Genomic DNA, 25,925 nt, shown 5'->3' on the forward strand with positions numbered 1-25,925 from the left:
AGAGAGGTGAAGCAGGCCCACCCTGAGGAGAAAGTGTAGGATTGAAGTGTGTGTGTTTCTGTGAAGTGGTAGCTTAGTGAGTGGAGGGATTTCTGAGCCGTGGAGAGTGTTGATGATGGTGGTGCAGGACGGAGGCTTCTTCAAACAGCCTGACGGTGGTTTGCTGTTAGTTAAGCTGTGTTTGTGTTGGACAGGCTGCAGTCTGATGAGCTCCTCAGCTGCTGCTGGACAGTCAGGAGACTCGCTGGTGACTCTCTATTGGACAGCCTTCACAGGTGTAATGTGTAATGTATAAAGCAATGAGATCTGTGATATCATCATATAAATACATCTCTGTTTTGATCATTTAAAGTGATAGTGCACATTAATGATCACAACCTTAGCTTCTAGTTTTGCATTAATTACTAGTTTTTATGCCTTCACACCAGCGATAGCTGTGGCCTGGAAGCGTTATGTTTTTACGTTGTCTATATGTCCCTACATACATCTGCCCGTCTCATTCTCTTCTCTAATATCTCAGGAACACCTCGAGGGAATTTCTTCAAATTTGGCACAAACGTCCACTTGGTCTCAACTATGAATTGATTACATTTTGGTGGTCAAAGGTCAAAGTGACTGTGACCTTGCTTCTGTCTCATTCTTGTGAAGGCAATATCTCAAGAACACCTTAAAGTAATTTTTTAGAATTTGGCACAAACGGACCAACTTAACAATGAACTGATTTGGATTTGGTGGTCCAAATGTCAAAGGTCAAGGTCACAGTGGCCTCTTCTATCTCATTCTGGTGAACGTAATATCTCAAGAACGACCAGAGGGAATTTCCTCAAATTTGGCACAAACGTCCACTTGGACTCAGCAATGAACTGATTAGAATTTGGTGGTTAAAGGTCAAAGGTCAGTGTGACCTCAGAAAACATGTTTTTGGCAAAAACTATGAAAAAATTTCACTCAAATATCTGTTGGAATAAAACTATGAAGTGATGACATCTTGTATTCAGTTGGTCAAAGGTCAACTTCACTGTGACATAATGTTCTGCATAAAACACATTTCTGGCCATTACTCAACACCATATCTCAGGAACAGAAGGGGAGACATGTGGTCTGATACTGAATTGGTGACTCTAATCTTGAAGCTGTGCTGATTATATAGATCTTCTGTGTGTGAGGCATCCATGTTTTTACAGACATGGATGGAAACTGTAAGAGAAACTTAAGTGGTTCGTGGAGGCATACAACCCTTCGGTGGTAATTCTAGTTTCCTATTTAATTAATTGTTTTAGTCAATAAAATGGCAGTAAATGAAAAAAAAAATGCCCATGACAAGTTCCCAGAACCCAAAATAGCATCTTCAAATGTCTAATCAACAATCCAGATCCCCCAAAATTCAGTTTACAAAGACATTAAGCATATTATACAACTAATTCTCAGATTTGACAGGCTGGAAAATAAACAATTAGTCATCTTTTTTTTCTCAAGATTAATTTCCTGTCAATTTTGTTTGTTGTGTTTCATCACTCGTCATCATTCTGCCCATATGGGCCGGGCAGTGTTTCAATAATAGTATTTATTGGATTTTATTAGACTGTCCAGATAACGGCAATGATGTAATGTTTGCTGGTTATCTCAATACACAAATCTCTGGTCAATTCTAATCAAAATCACCTGAATCTGTTGATAATGTTGTGATCTTGAGATCTAAAGCCATGAAGCATTGTTAGAGAATTGGTTATATTCTTACTGTACAACACTGTGCAGTTACATGAGAAAACTACAGTACAAACTGGATTATATGACATTATCTGATCGTCAGTCATATTAATGTCAGTACTTCTGAGATTTTTATTCTGTTTCGTCATGAAGTCGTTTTTTCATATACACATCTAAACATTTGGTGTCTGGTACTTTTTCTTTGGGCTACTTTGTCTGCAGCAAAGAAGGGATGTGTTTCACATTTTTGGTTCGTTTGAAATAGAAGAAGACCTGCAGGTGTCGTTGTCTTCGTGGTTGAAGAGACAAAGAAAAAGAGCACCAATTACAGAAACCGAAACAATCCCAACATAAAAATTCCGCCCACATGGTTTGATTGACAGGTGATCATTGGAAGCGCTGCAGTAAGTGCCGACGGAGACAAAAATTAAATGCAATCCTGAAGATTACCACTTAAAATTTGATTTGATCAAGCATATTTATCCTCGCCGAAGGCTTTTGAGGAAATAAATGATTAAGACTTAAAAGCATTTTGTGCAAACAAATCACATTTGTCTGTGAGGAGGGATGTTTAAGAATGTCATCTGTCCCCCGAGAGTGTCACTAAGTTGGTTTATTTAAATAACCGTCAGTGTTAGTCGAAGAGGGACTCGTCGGACAGCCTCTGGTATGTTTTTGTTGTGATGACAGAAGACACCATTTTATAATATTCGACTTCCTAATTATTTGAGATGATCACTGGAGAGACTCTTCGGGGTTTTGATGCTGCAATGTGCTGAAATTTCTGCTTGTGTTCATTTGGCTGCAGTGACTTCAGAGAACTACTCGTATCGGTATCTGAGAGGTCAATAAAATGTCAAACACGTCTGCGCGTATCCATTTGGAACACTTTTGCCATGCTAAATTCACCATTCAATATTTAACAAACACAGATGATTCAATCTTTAAATGCATTACTATTTCATGAGCGGAGCTCTTAAGATGACTCATAGATTTAATAGAATCCCAAAATGTGCTTGGCTTTCATGTCAGCAGTCATTTTTTATTTTTTTATCAACTCGTTCAAACAGCAGCCATAATTCACTTCCTAATGAAGCTTTCAAGTTAAAGCTTTGAATGCAAAATGTTAGTTGTAGATGGTTTTTTTTTTGGAAGTTTGGCTTTACACATTTTATAACATAAATTAAATGATAAATACTTGCGCGTCTTGATGTTTCTGTAATTGTAATCCTCTGAAGTTATGGCAGAGTTTAGATAAACCCACTCTTTGCTGTGTGGAACAACCATAGATTGTATAAAATAATGGACGTAGCTACCGTGACGTCACCTTTTGGTTTGTGGACTCCCTCTCTTCTAAAGACGAGTTCATCACTATCGTGTTTGTTGGAGCAGTAGGAGAAGTAGAAGAGGGTGGAGCTGTGGAGGAGCGAGGATCTGTGGATCTGGAAGTGACCGAGAGCCCAAGGACACTTCCAGCAGACAGTCTGTCACTCCAAGTGACCACGCCCCTAATTATGCGTAACTTTAGGCCTTAATAAAATGTAAATGGGTGAGTTATATAAGAATTATAGCTCTTTCTGATTCCGAAGTCGTCAAATATCGTCACTTGGTCAGTAATATACATGTCAGACACCGATGAGAAAAGCCAGCGTTAGTTTATAATTCCGCCAGGACAGTGTCAGTTTGAAATGCTGTTGGAAAACAATGTAATTTAAGGAGCTGGATAGTTCCTGAAGACGGGCAGGAGGGGAGATGGATGGGTCCAACAAACATGACTTCCATCCAGGAGGCCGGTGTTCCCTTCCCATATGAATGTTGAGCCAAACTATGATGTCACTAGGTGTTTTACTGATGTGAGTTTATTTTGTAAAAGACTGTATCCATCTTACAAGCAGAAACAGAAATTTATTTTCTTAAGACACAATGCATGTAACAGATGGAAATTGACATGACGTCCCAGAACGTTAGCAACAGACGCACCTAGGACACCTATCCCATCATATCTAGACAGCAAAAGTCCACTGAGCAAGTTGCGATATGTGACGTGTTGGGAGTTGGAAAATGTTAAAAAAAAAAATTTGCCCCCCCATACAGTTGTCATGAATGTTGAAATATGCTATAGAGACCAAAACTGTTTTTGTACCAGGCTGTAGACATGTTAGTTACTGCTGTAAAGTTGGACATTTTAACATGGGGGTCTGTGGGGATTGACTTCTGGAGCCAGCCTCAAGTGGACATTAGAGGAAGTGCAGTTGTTGCTGCTTTGGAACACCAGTTATACCTTTTTAGTCCTTTTTAATCACTGCTCCAGGAATCCAGAAACCTTTTTAGGAAGTCAGACATTTTTACTTGGATTTCACCTCGGGGAACCAAAGTCTGACCTGAGGTCATGGGCCATAGTTACTGCCCCTCAAAATGACCTTGAACCAGGGGTTGGACTTTTCAAGAACCTCTAGCGATGGGAATCTCTCTGCACGTCATGATTCAGTTCTGATTCAGAGGGCCATGATACAATTATGAAATAATTATCGATGCATGTTGATCAAAATTTTTAATTTCTACACATTATTTTTTTCTCTACTTTTAAAACGTGTATTTATAGTGATCTAAATAACCTGAATTTACTTGCATACAGTGTGCCTCTTGTCCAAGTACCTTTTTTTTTTTTTTTTTTTTTTTCTTTCATTTAAAGATATTTTTTAGGGCTTTTTTTTTTTTTGCCTTTAATTGATAGGATAGTGAAGTGTGAAAGGGGTAGAGAGAGAGAGAGGGAGAGACATGCAGCAAAGGGCCACAGGCTGGAGTCGAACCTGGGCTGCTGCGGCAACAGCCTTGTACATGGAGCGCCTGCTCTACCACTAAGTCACCGACGCCCCTTGTCCAAGTACCTTTGGCCTTCAACTTTGTAGACGCCCAAATGCTGCCAAACGCTGTCTTATAGTCCAGGGGGTGCCTGTTGTTGGATCTATCTGTGATTCCTCACGCTAACACATCCTCACCAAAACTCAGGCCACCATGATGTTGGGAATTAGGTTTAAGTCTAGAGGCAGCTAACAGGGCTGACATGTCCTGGTGCCTTTCTATTATTAAAAAAAAAAAAAAGTAAAAGAAATGTGATTTCTTCAAAAACCTTTTTTTATTCACTAAAAGAAGCTAAAGTTCTTAAATCATAAATCTTGTCTAAATGCAATCAGCTGTAGAAGAACACTGGCTTAATGTCAACTTTGGCTATGATTTAATATATTTATATGACAGTGTGAGAGTAATGCGACAATGTGGAGAGGGTTGCTAGCAGATGTGATAACTCAAACTTTCCTGTGGTTGTTTGGTCTAAAGGCCTGGCCTGTTACACTGGAGTCAGAAATGTCTTTAACCCAGAACAGTTTGCTCGGGAACTGGGACTCGATCCTTATTTATTTGTTTTAATCAGTGAAACATGATGTGAAACATTAGGAAGTCGTGTTGCTACGAAAACAACCTGATATGTTGTGGCTTTCTGGACGAGTAGCGACTGTGGGTCTCAGCTTTCAGCAGGAGTGGCACACACACACATACACACACCGCCTCCGCGCTTAAAGGGAAAGTTGGATCCTAAATTCCTGTTTGCTGGAGTTTGCTGTGACTGTCACCCTGGCCTAAATTATAATCAACCCTCTGTGGTTTACCACAGACTTTCCATTCATCTCCCAGATAAACAGAGCAGCAGTGAACTCCTCTGCTCTGTCCTCAGATGATGGAATGGATTCTGGGGAAGTAGGGCAGCAGGGTGGCCTGGACTTAAAGGGAGAGTCTTGTAATCTGAAAGGTCACAGGATTGTTTCTGAGTGTTCGGCCAAAGTGCCCTTGAGCTAGATGTCGAAGTCCCACACACGCACACACACACACATATATATATATTTATATATACTACTCTGATATCATTGATGACTTAATTGTGGAATGATTTCTATTCTGTTTGTTGAGCAACATTAGTCACACAGCTCACCAGGTCTCCTCACACTGATCTCTGCAGTAATCATTCCATGAAGATCTGTTACATAAAATGTAAACGGAAATGAGAAAACAGCAACCTGTGTGGTAAATCCCTACTCAGTTGTTGATTTTTGCTAAAAATACCCTGTTCAGGGCACTAAATTTATCCGGTCCGCCTCAGAAGAAATTGCTGGAAATAACCAGCTTTGGAGCCAAATTGGAAATCTGCGCTGACCTCATTTTGGCTACGAGGTAGAAACAGATGAGCAAATGAAAACACTGAACGCACGTAACATTTATTTTGATCAGGGATTATGGAATCTGTAGGACTCTGGTCCTCTCATTACATTTCATCTCCGGGTGTCCGTGCTGTTTTGTGATCTCACTCCCTTCGCAGTCGCTCCCTTACGCTGCAGCACTTTATCCAGATTAAGTTGTATTTTCTTTTAATATAGTCTTTACCAACCAAAGAGGTCATCTGATGCAAAGCCAGCCAAATGGACATTGTATCGGGTGTGTGGTGGGATCAGAGGGCAGTGGTCCTGGATCAAGACACAACCTACAGCTTCTATGTAGGTTAAATGCAACTTAAACCCAACACAATTTGCAGGATTAACCTTAAATAACAAGAGCTTGAGCGGGGAGCCGCAGCGCTCTCAGGGCTGCTGTGCTGCTCAAAAACCAGGCCTGGCTTGACCTTGACTGGGCCGTGGTGTCAAAATCCACTTAAATTCAATTTGAATCCATTTAGTTCAGCTTCTGGCAACCTTCAGCAGTATGGCCTTTTATTTAAAATTCCATTACGTTCTCAATAGTCTTGGAGCTTTTAAAAAGAGAGTGAAAAGAGGAGAAGTGATGAACCAAATGAAGAGTGCTGAAAGTAAAATAGTCAGGGAGGCTCGTGTTTGTGGGTACTTCTCATAGAAATAAAACGTCTGTCGTATATATGTTTTAAGACTGGTGCTTTCACGGTATATCACGCTATTTTTTTATTTTTTATTTTTTGCATGACTGGGACTTTATATAGGTCTACAGTGCTTTATTCCACAGGGTGTCTACAGGTCCTTAAAAAGTCTTAAAATGTCTTAAATTTAATGTTACAATAAGGCCTTTAAACTCATTAAATTGTCTTAAATTTGAATTTGTGAGGTCTTAACTACAAACATTTTATCTTAACTTCAATGCTTACCTGCGATGTTTAAATAAATAATGATTTGTGATGATATGTCCAAAAATCTGTCCTAAATTTGGTTAAATGGTGTCTGGAAGAGGTCTTATAAAGCATTAAATTTAACTGTCTGATACCTGCAGACACCTTGTTCTACTTTCTTGAATACATGAAATACCTGTAAAAGCATTTTAATGCAATCAATTATATACTGAAGGGTTTGATTACTGTAGGGTTTGCTTGGCCCCACAAAAGCATACAATAAAGACAGTAGTGTAATGTAAAAATACAAATAAATGTTTTTGCTCAAAGTATTTAAGTATTCATTTAAGAGATATTTCTCACATTTTCGCCCCGTGAACACATACTTTGAATCCAGTATTTTAATCATTGCTCTGAGCCGGTCGTTCTCGCCTGTCTGTAGCGGGACCATGTCCTTGCAGAGGTGGAGTGCTTCAAGTGATGTCTGACCCTTTTGGTTTTACCGTTCCACTGGCGCTACTGGCTGCCTCAAATCCGACATCGTAACCACGTATTCAACACACGTTTTCTGCTGAGGTGACGGTGAGGTAAGTTGCTAGCATTACCACCATGGCAACAACAGCAGCCTGACAAACTAATGCCTTGTTTGATTTTTGAAACCCCCAAAAATCAGCTCCTCTCTTGTGCACAAGTTCTTCCGGTGCATCTCCGATCTCTCTTCCTTCATCTTCCACCTCACTTTTCTGTTCTTCTACTGTTGCTGTTAGCTGTTAACAGACTGTTATGCTAACTGGCTAGCTGACCAGCTGTACCCAACATGCCGTTCCGTGGTGTAATTCTGTAAAGGTAAAATTATTATAGTTAGTGACACACTCCTGTAACTGTCTCAGCTATACAGCAGTATGACGGAATATGGAAAATTCATATCATGTGGAAAATCAATACCAGTATACTGCCCAGCACTAGTATATTTACAACATGCATTTGATATCCATTACATAGACATATCTCTTTGATTGAAATGCACAGCCAACAATACTGCAGTGTGTGGGACTGATTTGCTTCAGGAAACATTAACTTGTCCTCATTCAAACAAAGGTCAAAGGTCGCTTTACTTAGCCACAGAGCAGTAACCTTGGAGGTCGGGGGGATTTCTTGCTCAAGGGCAAAGAAGCAGAAACACATGCTGGCCGACATGCGACTTGAGGTTGAAGCTCTCTGCAACGTTCTACTGTTGTCTGATAGAAACAGAACCTGTCCTAGATTTGATATCAGTGTTATAACAGTGACCTTGTTATCACTGCGTCACACGTGTGTATGTGAAACATTTCATAACTCCAAACTCAATATTTCATAACACAGCTGGAATCAAAGGTTACGGATGTTGCTGGAGATCCAGTAAGAGCAGCACAAACCAGGAGGATTACTAAGAGTCAGAATCAACAACGGCCAGCAATTATACTCATACTCGGCTTGGATTAAGGCTCCTCCGTCCGACGACTGAAGCTGCAGTCTCTGCTGTGCACGCTGGAGGGTTCACCGGAGGTCTATCTGGTATTGTTGCCAGAAAGCTCCGAGAACAATGCTCTGCAAAAGATGATAAAGGAAGCAGTGAAAAACAGAAGAAGTTGGGACGAGGATCAAGGAGAGCTGCACACCTACAAGACCGGAGGAAGCTGCAGGAGAGGAGAGATATAGAAGAGAGTTTTCTTCCCTCTGAAATGCCATACATCTGTTTTAGGAAAGTGTTTCTACCTCCGATGCATCATTCAGTATTCAGAAAACACGGCTCATTCTGCCTCCAGAAGCTGAAATGTTTCATAATCAAAGGTCTTTTGCTGACTCAAATCCCGAATAGTAACTCATACTGTACATTGCTTTTGCCAGATATCATTTTGTTACAGTGGGTGCCAAATGCCCAACCTTCCTGCTGTACAGAAAGAAGAAAGGCACAAAGTGAGGGATGCGCTCACTGCTGGCCGCCATGCTGTGTTCGAAATTGCTGCTAAAATTTGACTTTTATTGGAACATAGTTGATTTATTATAGGCTGTAACCCCATTATACTGCCAGTAATGCTGAAAGATACATACATGAGTAATCACGCCTGAATTCCAACACATTCACATTGTGTTTGCACCTTCAGCTTTTGTCTGAATCGAGGCGTCTCCCTGAATACCAACCAGCTTGCTTTTTGGCTTTCTATCCTGCCATGTTTCCTCTTTGCTAATGTTGGCTCAGCCAAGCTTCCTCTGCGCCAAACGTATGACGATCATGTCAGATGAATGACGTGAGATTAATTTAGTCACCTCGGTGCCTTTTGAGCATTCAGATAGGAGGCTCACGCTGCCCGCAACACATTAGGATCTGATCCAGTGCCACAGATCCATGTGGTCCAGATTGGAGCTGAAGGAAAAAGCTGCGACTTCAGTCAGCTTTTTTTGTGCCAATCACACTGAGGAGGAAAAATCAGATCTGTGTGAGATGGGGGGAAATAAGGAGCGGGAGACTTTCAGCTACAGTGTGAACACAGCCCAAGTGCCGTGCCACCATACTGACGGGGTTACGATGGCGTGAGAGCAGGGGCTGCTGGCCAGCACTTCAGCACAGCTGAAATAGCAAGCAGCAGAGCCAGGAGCTGAAACACTACACCCAGGCTTCTCACACTCCCCCCTCTTCCTCTAAACCTCGCTCACTCTCTCCATTTCTCACCTCTCTTTCTCACCCTGCCTCTCTTTTATCTGAGGTCCTGGCATTTTCTTGCTCTTCATCATCATCATCTAGCTTCCATCCATCCCCCCACTCTCTCCGGGCCCGCCTCCCATCGAATTCCTCCCACACCTCTCCTCCACTTCCAGCAGAGCGCGGCGGAGAGGTTACGGCCTCATTTGAATATCTGAATGTATATCAACCTCCTCCTCGCTGGGGCGTGGCGTCGTTTTACGGTCTCACAGCTGTGGTGGTGTTATGGGACCATCTGCGCAGGGTTCATTGAGTTAGCCACGAGCTAACTTGGAGAAAGAGTATGCAGAGGGAGAGAAAGGGGGGGTGGTATTCCTCTTCGTTTTTCTTCTGTTGTAGAAAAGCCATTACCCAGAGTTGGGAATGGTTCCATGGAGAGAACAACAAGATGTAGAGCGAGGAGGAGGAGGAGGAGGCGGAGGAGGAGGATTCCCCTTTCCACCCTTCCAAAGTCGTCACACACTTCCTTATGTTTGTGTACGTGCGTGTGATGTTGCTATGACTCCAGGCGTGTGTTTGTGTGTTCATGCATGAACACATACACTGTATCTGTTCATGTGTGAGAGTATTATTGTGGTACAAATACGCATGTTGTTTTGCTGTTTAATTCCTGTTAAAGTATATTTTTCATTATGATTCTACTGTGCAAAAGCATAGAAATAATACAGCTGAATAAGGCTTCTGTAAAGTCCAAATTCTGCAACTGGGTATCACTTCAAATTGGGTATTGTATCTGCACCAATAACTAATTTTCACTGACAAAACCGATACACATAAGTACTATTTAATAGCTACTATTTCTTTATATATAGACATGTCTGATAACAGATTATGTTAACGAGACAAAGGCTCCAATCAAACAATCAGTCGCTTTTTTCAGGTTGTAAAATTTATGGCAAAATTTTTACCCCACAATTAAAAGAAAGAGCAACTTCTTTTGTCCACCAAATCACCTGCCCTAAGCCTAGTTGTTATTTTGCTGGGAAGTTAACGTACTCAGTCAGTAGCTAGTCACCTTAAATGTCTTCATAAAAAATGGACAGATAGAGGCTGTTCCCAAATAGTACGTTGGACACAGGAAAGCGAAGATCTGTGTAGCTATAGGAGACCCTCTGAAAGGCTGTCGTCACCTCTGCAGAAGGCCGGCCTATCAGTCTATTCGACTGGACAATAGAGTGCCCAAGGAATGAGTCCTAAAACCCAGAAATGAGTTAGCATCAGGGATGCAAGTATGGAAAGTATAGAAAAGTATGGAAATAAATTTGATCATTTTCCAGGTATTAAAAAGTATGGAAAAGGAAAAATAAAGTATGGAAAAATATTTATGTTTCCAGACTATTACCACTGTTCTAAAATATTATTTCCTAAAATAGAAAATTAGGTATTTACAAAAATATTTTAATCAATCTGGATCGTGTTTTATGTCGGGCCAAGCACAGTTTGTGTGAGAGCAAACGTCTCAGAAAACATACCGCCCCTTTTACCTGATTGATAAGTGGTATGTCCAGTCCGCTGCCCCATGACCCTCCTCCAGCCCCCCAGGTATCAAGTTTCACTCCAACACTGCACCTTCGACAAGAAGACGAGTTTCATGTGGTTCACAATGGGTAGATGCAAGTTTTGGATGGATGGCTTGACAATACTGTTTATAAATACTGGTTGGCCAAGGATTCCCAATTCACACACAGAGCTAGATGCAAGCTTTGTGTGAAATCGTTTGAGATCACCAACATGGGGGAGAAGGCGATTCTGAGCCACTTGTAAGGAAAAAACACTGACGTCTTGTTACTGCATCGCTTGCACCCAGACATTGAACTTACCTGAGTTTTTATTTGCATGCCATTGTGATACTTGGCTACAATCGCCTATTAAGAATAATTAAATGTGATGTGAAATATGATACACTGATATATTTATTCAGATGTCGCATATTCTCTGAAAAAAAAAACAACAACACAGAGAAGTCTGGAGATTAGGGTATGGAACAGTATGGAATTTTGAAATTCCAAAGGTGTAGGAACCCTGTAGCATTTTAGCACTCCAAGTCAATTGGTTTATGTAATGAGGTCTGTGGTTAACACGGACGCTTTTATGTGTCCTAAAAAAAGGCAGTTGCTAACAAGTGGATAAATGAGACGATACAACGTCATCATGCCGAACACAGCTTTACAGCCTCCTTATGTTGGCAACATTAAGTCATGCAACTGTGGTGTGGTTCGTTTATAGCCTAACGTTAGCTTTTTACTTCTGACGATTGCATTTAGGCGGTGTTCATTTGTGCAGATTATCTTTGTGAAAAACACGTGTAAATATAATCGTCTGTTTGCCACAGAGCTTATTTTCTGCAATAATCCAAAATCCAATGGAAAAATGCCACTGGCTTGTTGACGAGGGAACCAGAGTGATGCTAACTTGCACATTGACTTCAGTTGACCGCTTACTGGCTTTTTTCTTAAAGTCAACAGTGTATGTTATGGTCTGATGAAAACCCTGAAACATGGCTGAAAGCTCCAGAAAGAGCTAGTTTCATTTTTCAAACTATCTTTTTGTTTGTTTTCATATCTCAGAATGACCATTTACACAGCTTTGTTGAATAGTTAAGATTCTGCTCGAGAGGTGGCTGTTGGCCTTGTGTAGCTGTAATCGCAGAAAAGAAGAGTTGCCCCTGCCCTTTTCACCACAGAGCCAGTATTTTTCGTTCTCTTGAAGCTATTAAAAAGGTCTTAGAAGTCATTAAATTTGTGCTCAGAAAGTGTGCAGATACCCTGATGGCTCTTTAAAGCACTGCTGAAATCCATTTCTCTGCTCTGATGTACCAACCCGGCTCACGGCGTCAGCGAGGAGTGTTTTCGCGGGCAAAAGCACAGCCGTGCTTACAGTCGATAGAGAGTGTACTTGTTTTCTGGCGGGCCGTGTCAGTGCAGGCATTAGATAACGCTTTATTTGATGGTGTTCAATGGCTGACTCGTCCTCACCTCTCGCCCAGGCCTCTCCTGCTCTCCAGCCCACACGCGCTCCCATGTAAAACCAAACGCACACAGACATCCACCCACTGACTCACTCACTCACACACACACACACACACACACACACACACACACTCAAACTCTCTCTCTCTCCCTGCATCCTTCCTCTGGAGGATTCTGGCAGTTGTTTATGTTATTGAACTGGTTATCACATTGCAGCTGGAACAGCACCAGCTCACAGAGAAAGAGTCCTCCTGCTTTCTCAAGAAAGGCAAAGAGAGTGCGAGGGGAAAAACAAGAGCAGAGAGACGACCAGATAAGAATATGTTACAAGGGTTTTGCTCTGCACTCATCAGCATCATCTTATTGTCAAACAGTGGACAACCACACAGAGTCTGATCTTTACAGAACAGGTTGGTTTGACAACAAGTCCTCCACAATAAATAACTGAATAGGTTGTTTGTCGTGTGGGGCCCCATCGGCAGGAGGACCTTGTTCATCAGTGCCCTCAAAAACACATGAAGCGGTTTAGAAAATGTTTCATTTAACAGTGATCTGATCTTTCACTGCTACAGTTAATGTTTGGTTTAGTTTAGGTGACTAAATCTGTTTGGTTATGACGAGGGAAAAACTGTGGTCATGGTTAAAGTAAACCAATGCTGGCGGTGGGTAGGGAACAGGATTTGGACAGTGGTCACATTCTTTCTTTACTCATCATCACCCACATGACCTCATCCCTAAGATGACGGGGTAGTTAACGTGGATGCTTCTGGTGCGTCTGTTGTTCAGGGACTTCGTGTCAATTTACATTCGTTACATGAATTGCGTCTTTTAAAAATACACGCCCATTTTCACCGGAAATGTACAGTTTCTGCTCGGGAGATGCATGCAATCATTTTCAAAACAAACTCAACAATGTTGATAAAATACCGGTTTTGCAACAAAAGCCTGTGGTACTCAAATGGGAAATGGACACCGGGCTCCTGGCTGAAAGTCCGGTGTTTGTTGGACCCACCCTCCCTCACAACCGCCCTATCGGGACTTTACAGCTCCTTAAGTTACGTTGTTTTCCAGTGGTGTTTCAGATAGATGCTGTCTGATGCCGCCCAGCGACGTATTATACTGCTGCGAAAGCATGGCTTTTCTCTTAGTGTCTGATGCGGGAAACACTGACCAAATGGTGCTATTCGACATCTTAGGAATAAGAATGGGAGATTGGAGATCTATTGTTGTTTAAAGCCAGAAAAAAGTAGACTAAACTTGAATTAATAAATCCACTGATTTGTGTGTTAAGAGATGGAGATGCTTCAATCCGTCGGCTGATAACTGGCCGTTCAGTCTCAGATACAGCCAATCCTGTGCCGAGCCAATTTTTTCATGGATGTGGGGCACAATAGAGTGTGCCAGGGCTGACGTCAAAACCCGGAAGTTTAGCATCGCGCTGGTTCCCGGAAGAGAAAGTGAATGTGATTTTTGCATTGCGTTTTGGATTACGTCAGAAAATAAGCTCTGTGGCTAACACAAGTTTATGATACTTACAGGTTTTGTTCAGTGAGATAATCTTCACATATGAACACCTTTCATACCGCATTTGAAGCTTAAATGCGATCGCCAGAAGTAAAAAGCTAACATTAGGCTTTAACGGACTACATGACTACTCCACGGTCGCATGACTCTTGACGTCACCGCCACTAAGCTTTCAACTGATTTCGGCCGCTTTATTTTAAAAAACATTGTATAATGAGGAAATTGGACTGTTTAAGCTAAATAAGAAGCTGTAATGGCGGACTGCCAGCACTCTCGCCTGTTCAGGGTGATGATGTTTAATGTCCCCGACAGGGTTTGTAGTCGTATTGAGCAGCTTGTTAGCAACCGCCTTTTTGACGACACGTAAAAGCTTCAAAATTCACAAGTAGGGTATTTACTGACGTGTTTTATGTCGTAGAACAAAACCTGAAACTCGCTTAAGCTTTTGTTAACCACAGACCTTATTTGAGGCATTTTACCAAAATCCCATTCAAAAAACGTATTGACTTTTAGACGAGAGAACCGGAAGTGCTAAAAGCGCTAACGGAGTTCCGGGTTTACTGGCACACTCTATGGTAATGCTGGCCATGGAGTTCTGGCGGCTTACTGGCTTTGATGCACCTCACAATGCTTCCACTGTGTCTTAACCCAGTGTTCTGAGCCAGGGGTGCTCTCAGCTACCATAATATAGCACAGGTTGATTTACAGAGTTCAGTCCCCAACCCTCATTAGCAGGTCAGACTTTTGAAATTTGGAGGTGAGAATTGGCCAAGAAAATTGCAGTCGGTGGATCTCTATAGGAGAGCATTCAGCTGGTTCAAGATGCTCTCAACAAGTAACAAACCCCAGCCATGACTGGGTTAATATAACTCACACTACCCCCTCAAAAAAGTCATTATCGTAACCATAGCGGTGTTAAATCAGAAAACACTGTAATGATTGTTGATGTAATGATTTGTTTCTATTATGGAAGGCACCGAGAAATGGTGTTATCTTGCTGTAGTTCTGCAAGTTGGGGCGTCAGATGAGAAAGCAGTTGGAACCATCTTTCTGTGACTCTCTGGATTGTAGTTACAAACAACATATATTGTTGTTAAATGTCGAGGAGCCTCAAGCGCTTCCCGTAGAGTTAAATCAAAACCCTCCTACACAGTCCTGATCCTTAGGTTTACTAAGGTTTGTCTTTATGGTCCACCTCTTGTGTTTCTTGATCTTGACAGATTATGATGAATGCATTCAGCAAGTTGGTGCACAGCACCATGGAAAGCGATGCTAATATGCTTTATAGAGTCACAGAATACAACTCAGAATTTGAGCAGCGTTGTACGTGAGCTGTGCTTATTTATGAAAAAAAAAAAAAAGCTTGCCCTGCGTGTCCTGCCTGTTGAGTCACACTACAAAATGTAAATGAATGTTGATAAATCATTTCCTTTGTCACAGCACGCAGCAGGTTAGTGGTACCCTGTGAATGATGAGAGAAGAGAAGAAAGAGCAGATTTGGTGGTTAAAAAGTCTGCACAAGAAGTTATGGAAACTTCTTTTCTGCTCTGTTTTGCACACCCAGCAAGAATACATAATCCAAAGATGTGTTTTTTTTTTCTTTCACCCCATGGTTTTCTCTTCCAATCCAAAGAAGTGCTGTGCTTTCAAATCCCCTCTCTTCTCTCCAGCTTTGCTCCTTTTTTACAAACCGATACTCGTCGTCCTAAATATCCCGCCTGCACTCCACCACAATTCCCCTTCGCAGGAAACTTTGTCTGACAAAAGCGTTGGGAGAATGTTCGTGACGGGTGGCGTCTCCAAATTCCTGAATAAGACTTCTGTGATGGAGCCTTTCAGCCTTCATCAAAGGAAGCATCTCGCTGTGTTGCTGCCGCCGAGACTGAACGCCACAAAGTTTCACCCTCAACAATCGAGGAAACGTTGAAACCCCCGTGATAATAAAACGAGTCGACTCAGAGGTCGATTGACTCGAGTGTGACCTCAGGATTATACGATCTACATCATATGGTCGAACTGTCATTGTGATTGTACACAGCGGTGATTGAAGTGAAAACATGGGTATTGTGGGTTAAAATGATTATGGATTAACATGACAGCGAGGTTTTCTCCTCGCCGTAATGCCGCCACCGGCTCCAGTGAAGCAAAGCAAAGGAGCTTAGTGCTTTTAGCCCACAGTTCTGCTCTATGGCAGCATCTGTTGTTGGTCGGACCCAGCGTACACACTCCCCAGCCACTCAAACACACGCTGGAGGGCCATAAAACCCTGTTTTAATGCACTGACAGGGAGAGTGTGTGTATGTGAGTAGGTGGGTGATACAGTATGAAGGAAGGCTTTTCACAGAGGACAATTCCTCTGGAGTCACAACAGGTGTGTGTGTGTGTGTGTGTGTGTGTGTGTGTATATGTGTGCATGGATTGCTGAGGGGAATTATGAGCCGGGCACTAAAAGGAGGATGGGGGGTGGAGGGCTTATGAAGGGTCCCCTCTGCCCCACCTGTAGCCTGTCAGCTGTTGTAAGCCTGTTAAAACGTCAGCTGTTTCTGAGGAGAAGTGTGTGTATGTGTGTGTGTGTGTGTGTGTGTGTTAGTCAATGTCAGGGAGCTTGTGGAAGTTAAAGGGAGGAGGGGGGCGGCTCCGTGTGGCCCTCACCGCCCCATTGCACATCAAACGCCTCGTCGCCTTTGGGGATTTGTTTGTGGAAAACACAGCGCCTCGTGCCTGCGTCGAGCACCATGACGGTCTGGTCTTGCCTCGCCTCTTTCCTGCTCATGCAGCCTGAGTCATACTGCAGACAAAACCTCGAACATCTCGAGAACAATGTCTGAATTTTAGCTTTTTGTCCTAAAAAAAAAAAAAAAGTTTAATTTCTTTAGAGTATAATGAGCTGGCTTTTATTTGAAATTTTGCTTGTGTTTGTTCTTATGTCGCATCTTTTTGGTTTGATTTACAGAGTTTGAACCTTTCAAACTTTTTTTAAAAAAAAAATCACACTAACTAAAACAATCCCAGTTTTTTGGCTGGTGAGAAGTGCATTATAAATTTGATTATTATATTAGTGAAATATTATGTACATGATTCTTTGGATAATGATGTTTGCCAATATTACAAAGTCTGCTACTGTGTGATTTCGATTAGATTCGATAGATTTTTACATTATTTTTATTTTCTGAAAAATATTTTCTACATCTTTATAACAGAAATCTGGACCATTCATACTCCTTGTATTTAATGTATTCAATAAAGTAAAAAAAAAAAAAAAAAAAAAAAAAAAAAAAAAAAAAAAAGATTTTGCAAAACCAGCTCCATTACGATATCAGAGTCTCTGCACCTTTCAGGGACATAGACATATTCATCTATGAAACCCCAAACATTTCTTCATTCCACAAAAAGTCAAACCTCTCAGATGCCTAAGTGTTTAATGTTGTTGTAACACAAAGCAGTTGCACAAGAGATTTGGCAAAATAAAATACAGTCAAAAATCCCTGTTTAAAAGCAGGAAATAACTGATCAAAGAGTGAGAGAACAGGACCAAGTGTTCAGGGCCAGCTTTCAGTCCTTGACAGTTTGCTGTGGAAACTTTTTGGTTGCTTGCACAAAAAGCTCAGATGTGTAAAACAAGGACAAAAACCAAAAAACCAAACAGCTGGATGTGTTGGCAGCCACTTGTGCAGATTTGGCGAGAACAATAGGTCCACATTTGGTTCGTGGCATCACTTTTGTCAACATGTTAAGTGGACTGTGATACATGTGGAGCCTTGGTGGGCTCTTTGATGTGGTTTCGTGTTTTCAGCTGTTTTGCTCTGATGTTTGTGGCCTGCTGTCATGAGGCAGACGGTTCATTATCAACTTTACACCAGGGCTGCAACTAACCTTTTTTTCCATCAATTTGCCTAGTTTGAAATGTATTGTTTGATTTGACCAGCAGTCCTGTACACACAGAGATTCAGTTTGCTAACATTGTGTTTGTGTTCATGCATTCCATCTAATGTACAAATCTTTGCATCAAAATAAGAATTAAAATAAGGTTCTTCTTCACCTAAATTCAGTGCGTCCTTTATGGATCCGCCGCTGCATTTTTACAGCAGTCATGGTACCGTGACGTGCTGCACTGTAGCTGTCATGGATGTCTGAGTTGACTGGGATTCAGTGAGGTAACATTGACATTATTCTTCTCGGCCTTCATGCGTTCATCCTGCTGCAGATTGTGGTGTTTTTTCAGGTTGATTAACAAGTTAGTTGTGTTAGTTTGCGGCGCAGATAGATTCTCATGCACAATTTGCATACTAAATCTGAAAAACTTCCAAACAGGGAATGAAGATGGTTGATGAATGGATCATTTTCGTTGATTTTCGACAGTGGAGGCTGGCTGTTAGTTTAGGAAGTGCTTGATTTGATATGCAGTTTTTCTTTGAGTGAACATTTTTGCTGCTTGATACAAAAGGAAAACTGGACTGTTCTTATTTTCCGCGACTAAAATTGACCAAGCCTTCCTCTTTAAGAAAGGCTATGTGTATATGTGATGTAGTGTGGCGGCATTTGTTATGGGAAGTCATACTCTGCTGCATATGTGTAGAAAAGTACTGGGTGGGCATGTGCAGCAGACACAGTGATGCGCATGCTTTTCCAAAATGGAAATTTTGTTATGAGTTCTTAAAAAGTCATGGAAAACTTTTGAAATTTCGGCCATGAAAATGTGGGGAACGGGCCACCAAGACAGTGTGCATGCTGCAGCCGCCGTGATTTCGGTTCCAGCCTGCGGCCATTTGCTGCCTGTCGTCCCCTCACTCTCCCCCCTTCACACTTACATACTGTCCTGTCAAATAAAGGTGAAAGCCAAAACAAAATATCTTAAAAAAAGAAAGAAAAAGTGTGGGAACGCTGGTTTTAAACGTCAAAAATAATCAATCATGTTCAATTCATTGTGGGAAGCCAAAACCATGATTGTGACTGGGGCTCGATTAATTGTGCAGCTGCACTCCCAACAGAATCTTCTGCAAGCTGAAGTTCTCAAATTTAAATGGCTGTGACAAGCAGTCATCCAAAAACTAAATAAATCACAGTCTGAAATTGTGATTTAAATCTCCCCTGATAATCAGACTGAACTACCGCTTCATCTCACATCATTCTTTCAGCCTGACATTGTGTGCATTGTCGTCAGTGAGCACAACGCCAGATCTGTTGGTATCACTGAAACAATCAGAGATGCAAGCAGAGATTTAGAACCACGCTAATTCAAATCTGATCAAAGAATAAAGCCCTTTTCACACAGAGCGTGCAAAGCGCAGACCTCCGCCGATGAACCCATTCATTGTGTATGTGCTACCGCAGCGCAAGAGTGCACCGCTCTGCCGCCGAGCTGAGCGGCACGCGAGAGGGCGCATACCGCGGCGTCTGCGCCCCGCCAGCCTGCGCTCGAATTGAACATTTTTTAATTTCACCGCAACGCGCTGTGATGACACCTCGGCGCGTCCAGTAGCAGAGAAGAGTCTGAAGTAGACCCGGAAGCGGTCACCATGGAGCTGTAGCTCCTGAACGAGCCTGTACTCCCCCAAATCCTGTCTTGCGCGCCTTGCTCTCTGCTTGCTCTGCGCCCTACCCCGCGGTGGGCGCCGCGAAAATCGCGCTCTGTGTGAAAGAGGCTTAAGTCAACAGTTCCACTACTCTAACCAGGCAGACAGTTAGAAGTATGAAGGTTTGATACCCAGTACTGGTCACAAAGGGTCAAAACAGGATTGTAACACCACACACTGCACCAGTCCACAACAGGGCTGTCATGACAACACGAACGAGTCTTTCATCAGGTACACTGTCCTTCTAGTCTTGTAGTATTAATCTCCAACAAGCCTGCAGAGGCTGTTTGTGTTCAGAGAAATAAGACTTGGTTTGGCCATGGAAAGATTTTTCCAATAGCACTTCAGACAAGAATGACAATTTAAAAGAGAATTTTTTCCTTCACAATCCAAACAAGTCTTTGAAATTAACATCGATGAATCTTTAATTCCAGACGTCTGCTCTTATTTTTCTGGGCGTAAGCTAAACGTCTGCCGTCTCTGCGCTCTCCAGCCGCTCATGCTGGCGTGGGAGTCACAGGTGTTGAGTGATTTATGGCTTTAATTTACTTGATAGATTAAAATATAATATAGCAACAAGCATTGAGCATTAATTAGGGTAACACAACGAGGTCCTGTTTCCCTTAAGTTGCTTGGCACAGAGACAGAGAAAGCTTCCCACTACACACATTATCATAGTGCACTGAACACAGGGAGACATGTATGCATTTAAAGAGATTTGTTTCCCTTGTTATGAAATAGAGAAATCAATGAGGGTTTATTGATTTCGCCTTAAAGCAACCTTTGATTTTAAAGCTGAAGATTAACCAAACAATTTAAATGATGATTTTGAGATGTGGGACAAGGATTCAGCCAACAAAAAGCCGTAGAGGTGCACCGCGACATAAATAATCTGTCCCTGAAACTGTTCCTGTGTCTGAGTGGACAGTGTCGGCCCGGAGGAGCAGAAGGCTCAGAGCTGCAGAGACAAGCTTCAGGGGGGTTGGAGCCTTTGTGGTGGCAGCTGAGTGAGGCAGGCAGTTGAAGGGAACAGGTTGCTGTGTCTGTTAGGGCTCGTCTTGCTGCTCTTGACCTTTAACCTTTAGCTGTGACAGCTCCTGAGGCTGGGAGATACCAATTTTTTTTTTTTTGGGAGAGTCAGGCCGGGCTGGATGAGACTCAGAGATGCAGGGTTGCGGCCAGCACTGTTGTATAAAACATAAGCGGGTCATGTTACATTAGATCTCTCATGACGGTTAAATACGAAACTACACTGACCTAGTATGAGCTTTTCCAATCAGTGATTTGAAGGAAACTCTTAATTTCGTCATTAACAATATTGTGTTTGACACTTATAAAGAACATGTAAAGACTTCTGTGGGAAACACATTTGTCTTATCAGCCTAAATCCTAAAATGTGTCTGCAGCAAACAAACGCAGCCCATCTTCACTAACACAGAGGCTGCGGATTTGCTTTATTTGCCCAAATTAGATTTTGATGTCAGCTGTCAGACACTTTATACCCAGAGGATGTGATGATGAATAGAAACTGAAATCACGACACGCAAACTGTCCTAAAAACAACAGCAGCCTTGTCCAACTTGCTCCCTCCAAGCATCAGATTTGTTGGCTGTGTGGCCCTTTTTGGTGGAAAAACCAGCAGGGGCTGAATGCCATGTACTGACATCACCTTACAGGATTCCAGGGGAATGAAGGATTTCACTTCTTGTTTCCATTTGGAATCGCCAAACGGTCTTGTTCTCTGTCTAAAGCAGCACAGCGTCACAGCTGAGGTGCTGAGATTGTAAATAGGTAGAAATCAAAGATAAAAAAAGCAGCTGCAGAGAGTTTTCTTTGTCTATAAAAACATTTTGTCAAGTTTATTTTTACACCTAAAATCACAAATTTGACTCAAAGGGCTTTCACAGTCTGTACAGCATCTGTACAGATATGGATAACAGAGAAGTCCCAAAACAAATGTTGTCTGGAAAACATCATAGAATGACAGAGAAGGATCCCTTCTTCATGCAGTTGGAGCCACGTGTACAGAGTAGACACAAATATCAATCAACACACCAAAGTACTGGAAAAATAGAATAACAGAATAACACTGCATCAGGTCACCGACCCCTCTGATCTCCATCCACAGGTTGATTTTTGCAGAATTGATTGTTGATTGTGAAGCATTTTTGTTGAAATGTAAATAAGTATGAAGTATCATGAATGTATCTGCTTATTCAACGCAATCACTTCCTTTTGCTCTTCTTTCACATTAAAATGTTTGATGTAACTTCGTCTAAACAATAAGCACTTTCCCGAGGATCAGAGTGTGGAGTGAAGGCTCGAAACTAAACAAACATGTTTTAGGTTTCCTATTAAACCAAGATGGCACATGTTTCACTATCATTTCAGTTTGTAGATGACAACATAAACATTAGCCACTAACTGACAGTATTTCCTGTGTGAAATTTTGCCCCTGCTGCTTTTCTCTCTTGAAATGTTTTATGTCATTTAGACCTTTACACACCAGGGGCATGACAAATAAAGGACACGAAAATGCGAAATTCTCACCTGTAGAGGTGCACCTCAACATAGATAATATGTCTGTCTTTGCATATTTCGTCTGTCCAGAGCATCACGGCTCTGGATGTATCTTTCACCACGTTGTTACCGGTCCATGTTACCACGTTGACTTCTGGGTCAAACCCTGGGGTGAAAACTGTGAAGCATTCGCAAAGCGCCGAGGCCAGTTTTGGTCTGATTGACTGTACGCATGCAGGAGTAATTTGACTCCCAATAGCATTATCTAGGTGAGTTAAAGTGAAAACACACCAGTGCCACTGTGGTGCAGCGTACTATGTGACGCGCGTCAAGTGCCGCACGCTGGATGTGTCACACTGCAGCTCCTTAGACTCACAAGTCAGTCTTTAGATACTTTGCTTAACTAAAGACTGATGACTTTAAAAAGTTTAAAAAAGTTTAAAAAAACTCCCTACGGTGCAGAACCAATAGTAAATAGTCTTTCGGTGGCTCGCTGAACTCTTGTGCTCGTAAACATAGTCCGACTGCGTTAAAAGTTTTAAACAAAGTCGCTGTAAGTCTTTCATTTCCACAATCTTGTGGACTGAGCACACTTTTGATAAAGCGGAGTTAAATCTCTTGGCATCCATTTTTAAGCTCTCTGTGTGTTTGTTTCCTTGCGGACAAGAAAAGGGGGAGCGCACATTTCCGGGAGGCCATGTCCTTTTAAAAAATGCAAGAGGCATTGCATTGTTGCCGGCCATTTTCTCCGGTGTGTTAAACACACTTTAGAAAGGAGTGTCCCCAGACTATCAGAAGGCGGAGATCTCTGATTGTCTGGTGGCGAGACTAGCAGCTCCTTAACAGATGACCACGTAAAGTTATTACTACTTTTACTGAAAGATCTGTTCTTCCTCCACCTCTGCATTAGCTTAAAATCAGGTGTGGACAGCTCCTTATTAAACTTGATTCCTCACCTGAAGAGCTGATCTCCAGAGCTTCGACTCACCAGGTAATATCTTTTTGGCCATTGTCTTTATAATGATGAGATTGTGGGTCGTTTAGGTAGGGATATTTCTTGACCTCAACAACTAGTCTCTTGTCATCCATATTTTGTCACACATGAGACACAGCATCAGCTACAGAGTTCTCTTTATACATCAGTGGTGGGTAGAGGAGTCGAGCTGCTGTAGGAGCAGAGAAAAAGAGCTGCTACGGGAGCTGGTCTGTACAGGCAGAGAGCAAGTGGGGGAAGAGTGCATTTAAGTTCGGGGCCAGTGAGGCTGGAAATACGACAGTGGCGTGAAGTCCTGGGGTGGTGCATCCAGGAGCACCGATGCATGTCCGGCCCCCACTGGTTCGGATTTCAAGGCCATCCCTTGGGTTTGGATTTCAGTACCAAACCCAAGGGATGGCCCTTGTGCTTAAAGACACTGCAGGAAACTCAACTGATATTAGATCTTAGTGTCATTTTTATGGTACAGACTTAGATGGAAGTCAGTGGGTGAAAATAGACTGTGAGTTGGTTTGATCCACTAAAGGCACTCTGGGAAAACTGTTCTCGCAGAGGACTGAAAACCTGCTGAATGGTTTGAAATCACCAGACGTCTACATGAAGTGCAAGTAAAACATTCATTGTATCAGTGTTCCAGTGTCGTGGTGACAAATTTATGCTGCGAGAGTGTTGATTAACGAGGATCCTGGTCAGGTTTAAAAAAACACTTGTTGATCTGGATGCTGACACATAATGTGGTGTGTAGATGGATAATGTGTGGATGTGTATTTCCTCCGTATATGCATCTTGTCAGCTTTATTATGCTCTTTGTCAAGAGTGTGACAACAATGTGGTGAATTCCTCAATAATGTAGGTCACACACACGAGAGAAAGGCTCACAGTCGAGCCCCACTGAGGAAAAGCTTTGTCATTTTTTTTATTTACCCCGTCCTCTGGGAGGGGGGCAGATTTGCATAATCAGGGTATTCACTGTCAAACCCTTGAAAGCATATCATGTTTATTCACAAACCTATTAGTCATTTGGTACAAAGACAAAGTAGCAAATAAGCTTGTCTCCAACAAAACCTCTTGAGTTTGTCTTTGTGACTGCACGTCGCTCAGGTGGCGCACCTTTCACTTGGAACAAAGACTCAGAAACAAATCTTTTCGCCTGTACCCGAGTATTTGCAGCTCGCTGGATGGATGTTTATCATTGCGGGAGCTGTAGCTTATACGCTTCTGTGTTTCCTTTCAACATAAATACACTTGCCTCTGGGCAAAGTAGCTGCTTCCTCTCACCGCTCTGTGAAAAGAGAGAGAATAGATGTCTTTTCTCTCAGTGTTTGTGCCTCCCCCACCTCTCCTCAGAGCCGGATCCCCACCACATGTAGCCAGCACCACACAGTCTTGGCCAACGCTCGCGTTTGTCTCAGGAAGAGCGGAGGTAGGCTCATAGATCCCCATTTTAGGCTTTAGGCCAACACCCTGTGTTCAACATGGAGGAGCCCCAGGCAGCTGTGCACATGGACGACAAATGTGGATGGCAAGCAGGAGAAGAACCAGGAGAAGGGGCAGCGGATAAGGCCATCACTGAGATCCTGTGTTTGTTGTGGAAGTAATTGTGTCCTCAGCGCTCTGACATTAGGATTATTGTGTTTAGTGCTGGTGTGTATTTTTCTCATGGGCAGATTTCCTGCTCCTGATAGGTGAAGGGAGTTCATTTTTCTGCCCTCCCCTCTCACATTTATCCATATAAGTTACTGCCTCAAGACGAAATGGGCTCTTGGAATTTTTGCCCCTCGTTTAACCCGTTGGGCTCTGGGCACAGACGTGCCTGCACCCATACATGCATTTGCTGTGTTGTGTGGAAACTCAATGACACAACTGTTTAGCAAACTCCTGGCCTCCCATTTCCCACACCCTCCAGGCCCCCTCGGAGATTTCAAGGTCAGGAAAGGGCACGGGCTGAGATTCATTCCTTGGGAAGCGGAGCCACTGTCGCAAACGGTCACAGACGGCGAATCTCTCCTTTTACAGTCCTCTTTGCGGTCATCTAACTGTATCTCACCAAGTTCGGATCTGTGAGGATTTGATTTCCACAGCTTTGGACTTAGCGTCAGATCACAGCCGTCAGCGGCGGCCTTCATCAGAGCTGACAGGGAGGGGAGATGTGCCGTGCAGCCGGCTGAGTTTGACAGCAGAGGAGTCATTTTAGCATCGAGTGTAGAGAGTTTGGGCTGAGGGGCACGAGACATTACTGGTTTGTTGCTCTCTACGACAGCTGAGCATGTGAGTGTATATCTGTGTGGTGGGGCTGTGTGTGTGTGTGTGTGTGTGTATAGATTTCGGGGGTGGGGGGGGCCTTGAAGGGTCCAGTGGAACAAAAGGTATGTAGGCAGCTGCCGTCCTACCGCCAGCAGCTCATGATCCAAATGGAGGATGTACACACACAAGTGCACGAGGGACAGATTGGTGTGCGATGAGGAACTGACACACTGAGCCAGGCGGCGAATGACTCCCCCACTCTCTGGCCACACACACACACACACACACACACACATATAAGCAAGCTTTGGGTCTGTACTGAGTACACACTATTTTTTTTTCTTCTTTTTACCATTTTTAAATGAATGCCAAACAGTTTTAGGGTTCTGGCAGAATTTTTCATACAAGGCAGCCATTGGCTTCCATTCATTTCCTAACAATAAAAAAACTAAGTTGTAATATTAAAGGTTAGTCATGTAATTTCAAATGATTATAGGCATGAGGCCCTTTTACCCTGCCTCTTCAAAATGGG

The 25,925-nt window shown here is 42.6% G+C and overlaps 1 protein-coding gene across 23 annotated transcripts in view; it reads left to right on the forward strand.

Annotated features, from left to right (window-relative positions):
- The window catches only part of mef2d (myocyte enhancer factor 2d), a 144,555-nt gene that overhangs the window by 8,933 nt on the left and 109,697 nt on the right, over positions 1-25,925 (forward strand). The window lies entirely within an intron of this gene.

This window comes from Epinephelus lanceolatus, chromosome 10 (assembly GCF_041903045.1).
Source record: "Epinephelus lanceolatus isolate andai-2023 chromosome 10, ASM4190304v1, whole genome shotgun sequence".
Taxonomy (NCBI): Eukaryota; Metazoa; Chordata; class Actinopteri; order Perciformes; family Serranidae; genus Epinephelus; species Epinephelus lanceolatus.